The 11,402-nt window shown below is 41.9% G+C and overlaps 1 long non-coding RNA gene across 1 annotated transcript; it reads right to left on the minus strand.

The window, feature by feature from the left end:
- Nucleotides 1-237: 237 nt before the first annotated feature.
- LOC311424669 lies at nt 238-10,413 on the minus strand. Its single transcript, XR_014686152.1, has 4 exons — nt 10,378-10,413; nt 9,921-10,126; nt 8,688-8,778; nt 238-801 (listed from the first exon to the last, which is right to left on the minus strand). It is a non-coding gene; the product is annotated as an uncharacterized lncRNA (long non-coding RNA).
- Between the last annotated feature and the right edge of the window lie 989 nt (nt 10,414-11,402).

An 11,402-nucleotide genomic window follows, 5' to 3' on the forward strand; every position in this document is an offset into this window, starting at 1 on the left:
TTTATATTAAAAAGTGGCAGGTACAGCATGCAACACGAGTCCCAACAATTCAGGCGTGCCAAGTTCATGCAGTGATGTCCCTACTGAGGACAACTAAGCTGTGTCACCCTCCAGGGAGTGACTTCAGGGCAAGGCTTGCTCCCACTAAGCAGAAAAACCCCAGGTGTCCCCAGCACATGCGAGCCCTCAGACTGAGGGAAACATTCAACACAAATAAACAAACTCAGCCACCTCAAGTCCAGTTTCAACTCAGTTTTGATTAAGACTAAAATGAAGAAAACCATTGAGTTTCTTTTTACCCCCTTGAGCCCTGACTCAGGACATTCCTGCTGGGTTTGCAATAGGGACACAGATAATTGTCAGCCCCGTACAATTAACAGAGTAATGATATTAACACTGAGATGCCAGAAGCACCAGAGTCCACACTTTCTCTTCTGTGACACAAGACGGGGGTGAGACATTCATCCCTATGGAGGGATACTCCTGGCTAACTCGCACCGATGTGGCCAACCTTGGGGCAAGATGAGCTGCTGGCAAGGGAAGCCACCATCACCAGTCCCACCATCACCCCGTGTTGGAGAGCAGTGGGTGCGCGCTTTCAGCATTGTGAGCTGCCCAAAACACCACAGAGGTGGCAACCAGGATATACACAGGGAGGCGAGTACATAAGACCGGAGTCACTGTGGTCCCTTCGCTGGATGGCACTGCTGTGGAAGTCTTGGTCACAGGCTGTGTGTAGCCAGGAGTCCATAAAACTGGAGTGCAGAAATCCCCAGGCATTCAGACCAGCGCTTGGCAGACCTGTAGGAGAAAACAGGCAAAAGTTGTAGCATCTCTGCGTTGTTGCTAAGGGCTACTATAAATGTAGAAACGTGCAGATAAGGCCATTGTTGATGACTGTTGCAGGATCCCCAAATGCTGCCATGCCAAATCTTTCATTACAGAAAAATTTCCAGCTGCCGCACTTGAAAAATGAATTGTTTCCTGTCACTTAGGCAAAGCTGTCGCCTGCCAAAAAAACAAAAAGGACAAATAAAATCTGCTGCCTCTCATTAGATCAAAGGTTGGCAGTAGAGATAAACCGCCGCACAAACACACAGTAGAGCAATTGACTACAGAGTCATTTGTCACTTTTAATAATACTACAGTTGTAAAATGATGATAATGGAAATCAAGTTACTCTAATGGTAGTAAAATATTTGTAAACTAAACTTGTTCATTTTGACTATAAAAAAGACATGGAAATAATTTAACTGCAGAGAATAAAATTGAAATGGGTCTGTAATTACATAGATTTTCAGCATCTTCTCCTTTATGAAAAGAACTAACTGCTGATGACTTCCATATTTCCACCACCTTACCCTGAAAAACAAAAGATTAGAAATATGTACCAGATGTACAGAAAGGGGGCCTGCAGCAATATTTCAGAAGTGTATACATTTCTTCCGATTTCTGCTTCTTATTAGCGGTAAGGCAAGTGTCACATCTCATTAACTGAGTGAGCCTGTACACAGGTGAAACTTCCCTAAGTCAAGGGAAGGGAAAGAGCAGTGTTAATGAAGTCACTGGATTTCAAGATCCTCCTCATCACCATGAAGGAAAACATTCCGGGAGGATTTCTGGTGACTTTGGTAAATCGGCATGCTGGCAAAAGGCATATTGAATTGGTCTCATGTGGCTCGCTTATCCTGCCTGATCTGCATTCATAGGTTTGATGAATTCAAGGTCGGTGTTGCAGGAAGTTGAACATTTTTCTGTAATTTCTCAGGTTTCTTTGAGTTCTGTTCTGACCCATTTTCTAATTATTTTCCTGGAAGATTTCACATTAAAGAAGTGCCAGGGCTGTCAGCTAAAGAGCGTGGCAGTCCCAAAGGAAAAACTTCAGGGAGATGGAAAGTGCCCTGGTAGACCTGACTCATCCTTGGATTCTTCTTGCTGTTGTTTTAGATTTCATTTTAATTTAAATTAGAACCATGTGAGCTTCTCCACAGCATCTATATTCAAGGAAAGTCAAAACTCTGATGCCAAATCTCTCTGATTTCAGAGCAAGCCAGTGCATCTCAATTTTGCCCATGCCTTTCACGCAGGTCGGATCTAAACTGAGCCAAAATAAATGGGTCTGGTACTTCAGCTCAAGGGCATTGCTTCCTCACACCCACAGTATATCAGGCAAAGTTGTGTTTTGTAACTGGATGACTTGACCTCCTGCACAGGAGATTTCTCAAAATGCACTGTATTTTTTTGAAATTGTCTGCAAGGATTTGCTTGTCACATGTCAGAAACTTACCGAGAAAATCTAGACCTTAGGGAAAACAGCAAGAAACCAAAAACCGAAGCCAACTCATAAGGGATTGCCAAAAATCTTTCCAGCAAGGTTTTTATAGCTATACTTTAAAACATTCATCCCAGGTTTTTATTATTATTACTAATAAAAGGGCTGTAATTAGCAGTATACTGTCAATGCTCCTGACATTGAGGAGTGAACCCAGAAGAGCAGCTCTTGAACAAAAACTATAAACCAAACTATCAGTTACTGTCCTAAATAGCTATTGTTAATACTGAAGTAGCCAAAAAGCTGTGTTTGTGTATGGTTGAGTGTGAATGCTTGGCTTTGCTGTTATCAGCAGCGGACCAGGCATGCTGGAGCTGGGTCATGCGATTGCTCTGCCACTGGTTCTCACGGAGCATCCAGAAGCAAGGACGCTCAGAAGGCAGAAAGGAGTCTGCTTCAAAATGAATGGATTTGTGGTTTTCTTGAACCCAATGGCTCCACATAAAATGTGTTTCCTCTCCACACTGAACACTCTGGTGAAAGCCTCTTGAATGCAGTGCTGTCCATACCTCCATCCAGCATGGACCTGCCTTCTCTCACTGTACCTCAACTCCCCGTCACCCCCCCCTTCACCCTCCTTTATGAGGGGGAACTATAACACAGTCCTACCTTTAATCTCTATATGGGGATGGACCATGCTATACATGCAGAGACTAACTTGTGCAAGCCAGAGTGAGCCCAGCAAGGCTCGTTAACTTGTGCCTAATAGCATGCTTATGAGGACAAGCTCCAGCCCTGGAAGCAGCCTGCTCACTCTCAGAAAACATAGATAACGTTTCAGGAAACCTTGCCCAATTGGAGCTGCTCCAGGAAAAGCCAGCCCAAGTGTCTATTTCTTAAGTGCTGAACTGGAATGGGAAATGATGGGGACCAAAGAAAGTGCAGCAGTATCTCTCTAGGTTCCCTTGGCATCAGCTTGTGCCCAGCCAGGCTTATTAGCTCTGGCTCCTGGCTGGTGGCTGCAGACTCTCTTGGGTGACTCTGCACAATGGTTCATGGGACTTTGGGGAATCTTCTTTGCTGTGACAAACAGAGCCATCTGGTGTTCAGCCAAGGCCAGCTTAGATGTCTCTCACCCTAAGGGTAGACAAGCCTGCTGAAGAAGCATCTGGATACTGCAGTGGCACACAGTGCTTGGAAACATAGCTCTCTGTAGGCACAAACACCCCACCAGCATTATGTCAACTGTGGGAGGCAGGACACAGTAACCAAGCATGATATCTGATTCAGATAAACATTATTTTTCCATTTACAACTGGCTGGTTGCATTTTTTTTTTTAAATATCACCATGCCACATCTAGGTCTTTGGGAGTTCGGGGTAGGTTGGGAGAGGAGCATAGTGTTACTTCTTTTTCCTCCTCAACTGAAGAAGATCATAGTCATCTCCAGAGTGAAAACAGTAATATGCCAACTCAACCAACTCATAATCTTAATTCACCTCAAAATACAATCCCTTACTAATTTTTTTTTTCAATAGAATAAGATCTCTGTGAAGATTTTCAAGATAAGCACAGATACATAACACGTGCCACAATCAATCATATCCAAACCTAACATACAATTACTTGCTCACAATCACAATGAAATTTCACACCCTATTTAGTTTTCTCGTGCAAAACTTGTTATTTATTCATGCCCTTGAAGCTCCTAAATGAAACGGTGACATTAATTTGTCCCAAGTCACATCAGAGAAAATTTGGTCAATAATATGTTAAACACCAATTTCAGCCTCAGAAAAAAAAAAAAACAATACATGAATCCAAGTCCCTGAGACTCATCAAATGAACCAGGTGCCAATGCAATTAATCAGTTCTGACCACTCGTTGTAACTTGAGGAACATGCTCACTTTTAGTCCAAGAGTCATGACTGACACGGGAACAAAAGAAATTACTGTCACTGGTAGTAGGAAAAGAAGCAATGTATTATTACACAAAATACCTGGTTTTGTCATGGGGCTGGCTGAAGCAATGAAACTCAGATAAGTAAACGTGGGCTACAGCCCAGTGCTCCCCAGCCTGCTGGTCTTCACAGGGCACACATTGTGACCAGGGCCACCCTCAAAATAAGGCCCACTAATTTTGGAGGCATTAGCTCAGTCCTGAAGTTTTTGATCAGTTTGCTGATGCTGGAGACCCACTGAATCAGAGCACTCAGAGAAGTGTCTAGAATACAAAAATAAAACATACATGGTCCAAAACTAAATTATAGGCTGAGATATTAATTTTGGAGAACATATTTTTAAAGACATATTTTCATATATATATGTCTATATCAAACACAGAGCACTGCTATAAACACACCTCAAGCCTGCTGTCAGTATCTTAGGATGAAGCACAGCTGTGATGTATGGTTTGTTTTCTGCTTCTAAAGAACCGAGAGGACCTATATTCAGTGTTTATCAGATTGCCCCCTTTCCAGTTCTTAAAATAAAGTACACGTAAAAGAGGAGACTGACTGGAGTGCTTCACAGAGCCTTGTTTCCAGCTACAACCTAAATGAGTTTTGCACATGAATGGAAGCATTTGCTGCTTATTTAACTTTGCAAGTGCTTTGGAAGACCTCTAGTAACACTGGCTTTTTTTTTTTTTTTTTTTTTCTCTGCTTGGCTGCTGCTTGGACTGCCTCAAGCCATTTGTACCTGCACAGTCACAAAAAGAGACGTGGTCTTCTGGGTTTTATGGCCACCGAGCAGTACACAACCACAGGACATATTTCTCTGGCTGCAAAGCCTCTCCCCCAGCATGGCGCTACCACCACTACCAAATGAGCCTTGCTCAAAGCAGGTGCGCTGAGCGTGCAGCGTTCAGAGCCCAGCACTGCCACAAGGCATCAAAATGCTCTCATTGCTGCCCCAAAAGTGGGCTTAAACCACCAAGGAGCATCACCTGACAAGCAGAGTGCCAAAAGTGAGCCCAGGCTCGGAGGTTCTGCTTTTTCCTTCTCTGCAGGCTGGATGCTCAGACTTATCACACCTCTGCCTGCTGTGCCCCAGGGCTGCATGCTTTTAAATTACACTCCTTGTAACCACGGTGAATCATGTGGTCCCATTTCTTATGAATAAAGCCCTTCCTGAGCATCTTATAATATGAGTGCCCATGAGCAAAAACTTATTCTTTGACCTCCTTTCCCTGCTCCCAGCTCTGATGTATCAGAGCCACGTGGGAGGACAAACGAGGGAAAAAAAAAAATGCTCACAGGACTGTGAGGTAAAACTGCAACCACTGCAAGGAAGTCCATCTGTATACAGCATGCACATATTCTTGGCTAACACAGCACTTTTTTTTTACAAGTATTTTCACTCTCCAGAATCTAGATTTTCTCAACATCTTTAGTTCAATACCACAACTCTCAAATTAAGAGTTTGTTCTTGACTTATGATTTCTATTCACAGGTCAAATATTCAGCTATAAGAGCTTCACCGCCAATCTCTTACAGACAATTTGTGCTTCCCTTTTAATTCTCCCTCATTTACCCAATTAGCATTCTGTTAATTAAACACTGAAAGTGCCTTCACTTTCTTCAGAAAAACACATTTCTGCTTAACCCCTGATTTATACATGTACCTCTGCAGGCTGTTTCAATGAGATTAGAGTGTGCACACCATTTCTGTTCCTGGTTTGCAGACATTATTCTGAGGAAGAGCTGCAATATAACACCAGCCTTGCTGCCTGCCATTTAGACTGGATTTTTGCCTAGCATAGTTTGGCTGCTGAGATAATTAATAGTCTTTAGGAACCATGATTCCCTGGCTGTGAACTTCAAAGACAGAAGTAGTTTTATATTCTTTCTGTGAGCTACCAGACAGTTATTATAACACTACATGATTTGGAAGTGAGGGACTGTCCAGGAACCATTAATTGAAGCTGGCTAGAGGGCCTCCACCACATCTACCCTGAGTCAAGCTTTGTATAAGGACAGGATTGCATGTTGTGTTTTTTTTTTAAATTCCCTGTTTCAGTCTGTGCTCTGTTGCATGCAAATTATCAGATCACCCAGCTCCTGTGACAACACATCACTGGGCGCCTGTCCCAGCACCACCCCATGTTGTGTGACTCCCAGCTGTGGGCTACGCTTCCCACCCTGCTCACACAGCTCCACTTGCACCTCCAGCTCAGGATGAGGTGACACCAAGCTCTGCACCCCTATGTGAGCACACCAGTGAGGTCTCCAGCCCCCTGGGAAACAGCTCAGTGTAAAAGTACCCACTCTATTCTCCAGCATCTTCATGTCCATGCCACGTGCTTAAAACAAACCAGATGCTGTGTAACGTGAGACAAAGCAATTAGAACATCTTTCCATGTCTTCAGATGTGTGGATATGAATTTCTGCCCTGCTTTTGCACCAAAATTTGTTGCTGCTCCATACAGATGTACATGGTTTGCTCCTCCTTTTGGGATAGCTGTCAAATGAACCGGACACACATCTTGCCTGGGTTCTTGTACTGTGTGACAGGGAGGTTGTGCAGGACCTGACTGCAAAGCCTCCTGTGTGGCTCAGAAATGACCACTTGGTTGGTGATTTCAGTGCTCATTGCACCACTAGCTACAAAAGCCTGGCATAAACTGAGACCAATAGTCCATTGTACCAATGAGGTGTTGAAGGGTCTTCTATGTGCAAGCACAACATGGTGCACAGTATCTAAATAAATACTTGTGAATCCAAAAGGAGGAAACTATTACATGCCTTTCCTCTAAACAAAAAGTGTAATTTCTCCCTTTCTGTCAACACACATTATCTGAATTTGAGAATAGCATGAACCCCAGGGCATGAGAAGCAAAAGCTGTTCTTGACATTTTACAGACCAACTTTCCCATGAGTACAAAACAACTCAGAATTAAAGTCCTTATTCTCTCTTACATCCCACTGCTGCTTCTTGGCTGGAGGCTTTACCATCTCTACATTCTCAATATCGCAAAGCCTTCACTTGGTTTCTGATGAGATGCTTCTTCACAACACCCCTGTGAAGAACACAAATGCTCACACACCCAGCCTGCAGGTGGAAAGATTGAACAACTTGCTAAAAGCTGTGCAAAATGTTTGTAACAGAAAAAGGATGGAGTTTAGGTACATAAATCACTAGACTAGGGACCCATCCATAGCGTGCATCTTCCTCTTAACTGCATCTGATTTCACAGCAACACTATGAGCATCACTGAGCCTGCCACGAGAGACTTCAGTGGGTGCAGACACCCTCCCACAAGGTGGGGAATGTTACAGCAGACAAAAAGTAGTCCAGTTACAGAGATGGATGCATGCACCTCTGTGATATGTGAACTGGGCTATTACCAGCTCTTCTTGCCCATCCTTAGACTTGAACACAATCTATTCAATTTTTCACCAAGGACTGGTGGTGCCAAGATATTACAAAAGAGAGATTTCACAGCAGTGTTCCTCTCAACACTGCGCATAACATTATGTTAGCTTGTATAACCCACTTTCAAGTCACTGTACCAGTCAAACCCAGGATACAGACAGGCTGAAAATAAAAAGTTGGCTTGAAGTCTTGAGCAGGCATACTGCTCCCATGGTACTGTCAGCCCATCCATTAGTTCCCTGCCAGGAAGGACAACAGCATTGGTCTGCTGAGCTCTGAGAAACAAAATTTGGCTTCCTCCAGCCTAAATTTCAGATGATTACTAGAATAGGAAAGCAATTTTTATAAGAGAACATAGTTAAGGAGTTAAGTGGTTAATTAATAAGTGCAGAGTTATCCTACAGCACACACTGAGTAGAACTCTATATATACACATTTGATAAAACATTTTTTAGATGATGAAAAGCTTCTTGTTGCAAGAAGCTCTTAATGTAGGTGGAGGAACCTTAACATAAAACCACGTCTGTAGAAACGCATTAGTCAACTCTCACTCCCATTTTCCTTCACAGACCAAAGACTACTGCATGTTTATAGCTGCCCCTAGACCTGTTCTGATCTATGTGAGTTTGTACTCCAAATATTAGAATTTATCTGTATTTAAAGTTAGTCACAGTTTTTTAATTTTTTTTCATTTTTTTCTGACTGGAGAAGAATAGCACCACATAAACTCAGGTGACCAGGAAGGGGAAAAGAAAAAAAAAAAAAAAAAGAAAATGGACACTGAATTTGATTTATAGCAAATCTAACAGCTGCGGTGTAGACAAATGATTCCCTGCACAATTACAAGTAATGAATGAAGGCACGAATACCACAATTTGTGAAGCACTTTGAAAAGGAGAAGAAAAAACAGAGACTAAATCCATTCAAAATAGCACAACCAGCCTTGGACTTAAAATGTAAGCATCTACATTGTCACCAAAGCAGCAGAATTTCCTTTTCTTATACCTTTCATGAGACTCAGCACTCAGGTTTAGCTTACCATTTAACATATCCCACATAGATTTCTTCATCTGGAAAACTGTTGCTATTTATGTTGCCAGCGCATTTGAAACAATCCAGAAGTTGCTTTACTGCAAGACATTATAAAAAAAAATAAAAAAAAATAAAAAATAAAAAAAAAGGAAAGAAAAAACACAAAATCATTACTTCATCTATTTACTGTGAACCCAAAGGAAATATTTCAAATGTATCATTTATTGAAGCAAAAATGAAAAAAAAAAGAAAAAAAAAAGTACATTATGCTTTTGGAAATCAATTTTCAGCTCTTTTCTCAGATGGGTTCATCAAAGACATATCAAGGGGCTTTGGAGGGGAGTTATAAGACTTTTTGCTTTTATACTATTAAAAGTCAATTTTCTCTGTGTTTGCAATTGATTTAACATAGCCTTTAGGATTTTTGATGTACAATTTTAACTCTCTGGACAAAACAGGGTCATTTAAATAATCTAAATAAGACTAATCTGTTTCTTTAGTCTTAGTTTCTTTTTTTTTATGGCTCATAAAAACTCAAATAAAACGTGAAAAATGTGCAGAAATATTTTCTCACTCTCTATGGCACTGGATGTCACCTGTAATACATGGCAAGAAATAGCTAGACCCACTCCAAACAGCAGTCTAGTGATCACATCGAGCATCAGGCATTTCTGTTGAAGAAACCGTATAGTAAACCCAAGGAAAAAAAAGTTTTCTCCTGATGTCCAAAGTTGTCTCAGGTCTTCTCAACTTCTTGGTTGTTTCAAATATTCACAGTTAAATCTGTGAGCAGTTTCCTTGCCTGCACATAGGTCCTTTTGACATTCTGCTCAACTTCTGGAAGGAGTAACAACGCAGGCATCATTGCCAGGCAGCATGAGTATGTACTGAGTTAAAAAGGAGAGGTATTGAACCTTTCCATCTCACAGTGTCCCCTTGTTTTTGAGTGAATAGAAAAGGAACCAGAATAGAAGCTGGAGATTCCACTCCAAAAGGCATTAAAGATTTGACACAGAGGTAACCATGCAATATTGTTTCAGGTGAAAGTACTCTGAAAGAATGGTGAAGTCATTAAGATTTCAGTGCATGTGTCCTTTTCATGCCTAGCAGAAGAATCCAGATACTTCAAGCTCTTAAAAAAAAAAAAAAAAAAAAAAAAAAAAAAAAAAAAAAAGATAGTAAAAGGTGAACGACAAAAGCTCGAGGAAAGGGTCACTGGCAGGTCTCTGGAAATGATTACCTCTTTCAAATCCAGGCAGCAGGGGATGTGAGGTGTCAAAGGCTGTGCAATCACCTCTGCTGAGCATCTAAACACCAATGGCTCTGATCAGTGGAGAACACGAGGTGAGGAACCAGGAGAGGTCACTAAGCAGGAGCTACAAAGCCATATCCCGTGAATCACACTGCTTTACACAGAAGGAAAAAAAATGCAGCCTACAGAAAGTGCTGGTAAAGGAGATGGGAAAAACAAAGAATTAGTAAAACACCTAGGAGGGAGGGTAAAGAAATAAACTACAGCAAAGAAGATAGGAAAACTGCTGCCAAGTCTCTGGGAGCTTAGTGACTGTAGAGACAGGCTTCTTGCAGAAGTTTTTTCCTCTGGTGCCAAAGAGTCACTGGGATAAGAAGGAGGGATAAGTCATGGGTTGCCATCTGGCCCTGAAAAAGGAGAGAACAGAAGACAAAACATCAATTACCAAATAAATAAGTAAATAAAAAGGGCAAAACCCTTACCATAGAAATAGGGAGGGCATATGAGAGAGATCTGACTAAAACAGAGGGTCTGTGATTACACACGGGCAGGTGTGGTTTCACCCAGGTGAGGAGCCCCACCTCGCTGGGCATGATGTCTCTGGAGTTAAAGTACTTCCAGTGACCAAGAGCACTGCAGAAAGTATGACCCCTGCCAGACACTTGGTACCTACTCAAGACATGCTGGGGAGAAGGGTAGATGTGCCCACACCGCATCAACCTCCATGCAATGTCCAGGCCTTGTCACATCTTATGCCATCACACTTCATCTGTACCTGGCAGCTGTGAGGGTGCTTTTTAAAACACTATCATTAGGGTCCACCAAGTCAAACTCTGTGTTTCCAGAAACAGATTACACAGACCGCAGATGTCTTGGTACAATGTCATCATATGGTGAAGACGAGAAAAAGGCTGAGGCTCTACAAGGGCATAGACACATCTCCATTGTATGGTTCAGGGTGTCCCCACACTGGGAAAAGAACAAGGCTCTTGGTTAGAGATGTTATGAGTCCCTTCCCTGTCCCAGATCCGGCTACAGCCCCTCAAAACTGCTTTTCTTCATAACAATGTTTGACAGCAGTGATTTAAAACACTTGTTTAAAAAAAAAAATTGGGTTTTTGTTTTTGTTTTTTTTTCAGAAGATTGGCATATCTGTGGTCAGGGGGAATTTGGGAAAACAGTATGGGCATGAGTACATGCACTCCAGTCTTACAAGGACTGAGAATTACATTTTCAGATTTAAATGGAAAAATACAGCATGATTCCATTTAATGATGGTCACCAATTTTGCTCTATATTCCTAGATAATCCTGGATAACTGCAAGGAGACTTCACTTATATTGTTAAAGACTGTATTTATCATGACATGTGGCATATTCAAAAGCAAATCCCCATACCATTAGAAGGATACTTACCTTTGAATTGCTCTTACCTTACCAAGCTTCAGCAAACACACTGATATGTCAGGGT

This window comes from Aythya ferina (assembly GCF_964211825.1).
Source record: "Aythya ferina genome assembly, chromosome: 1".
Lineage (NCBI taxonomy): Eukaryota > Metazoa > Chordata > Aves > Anseriformes > Anatidae > Aythya > Aythya ferina.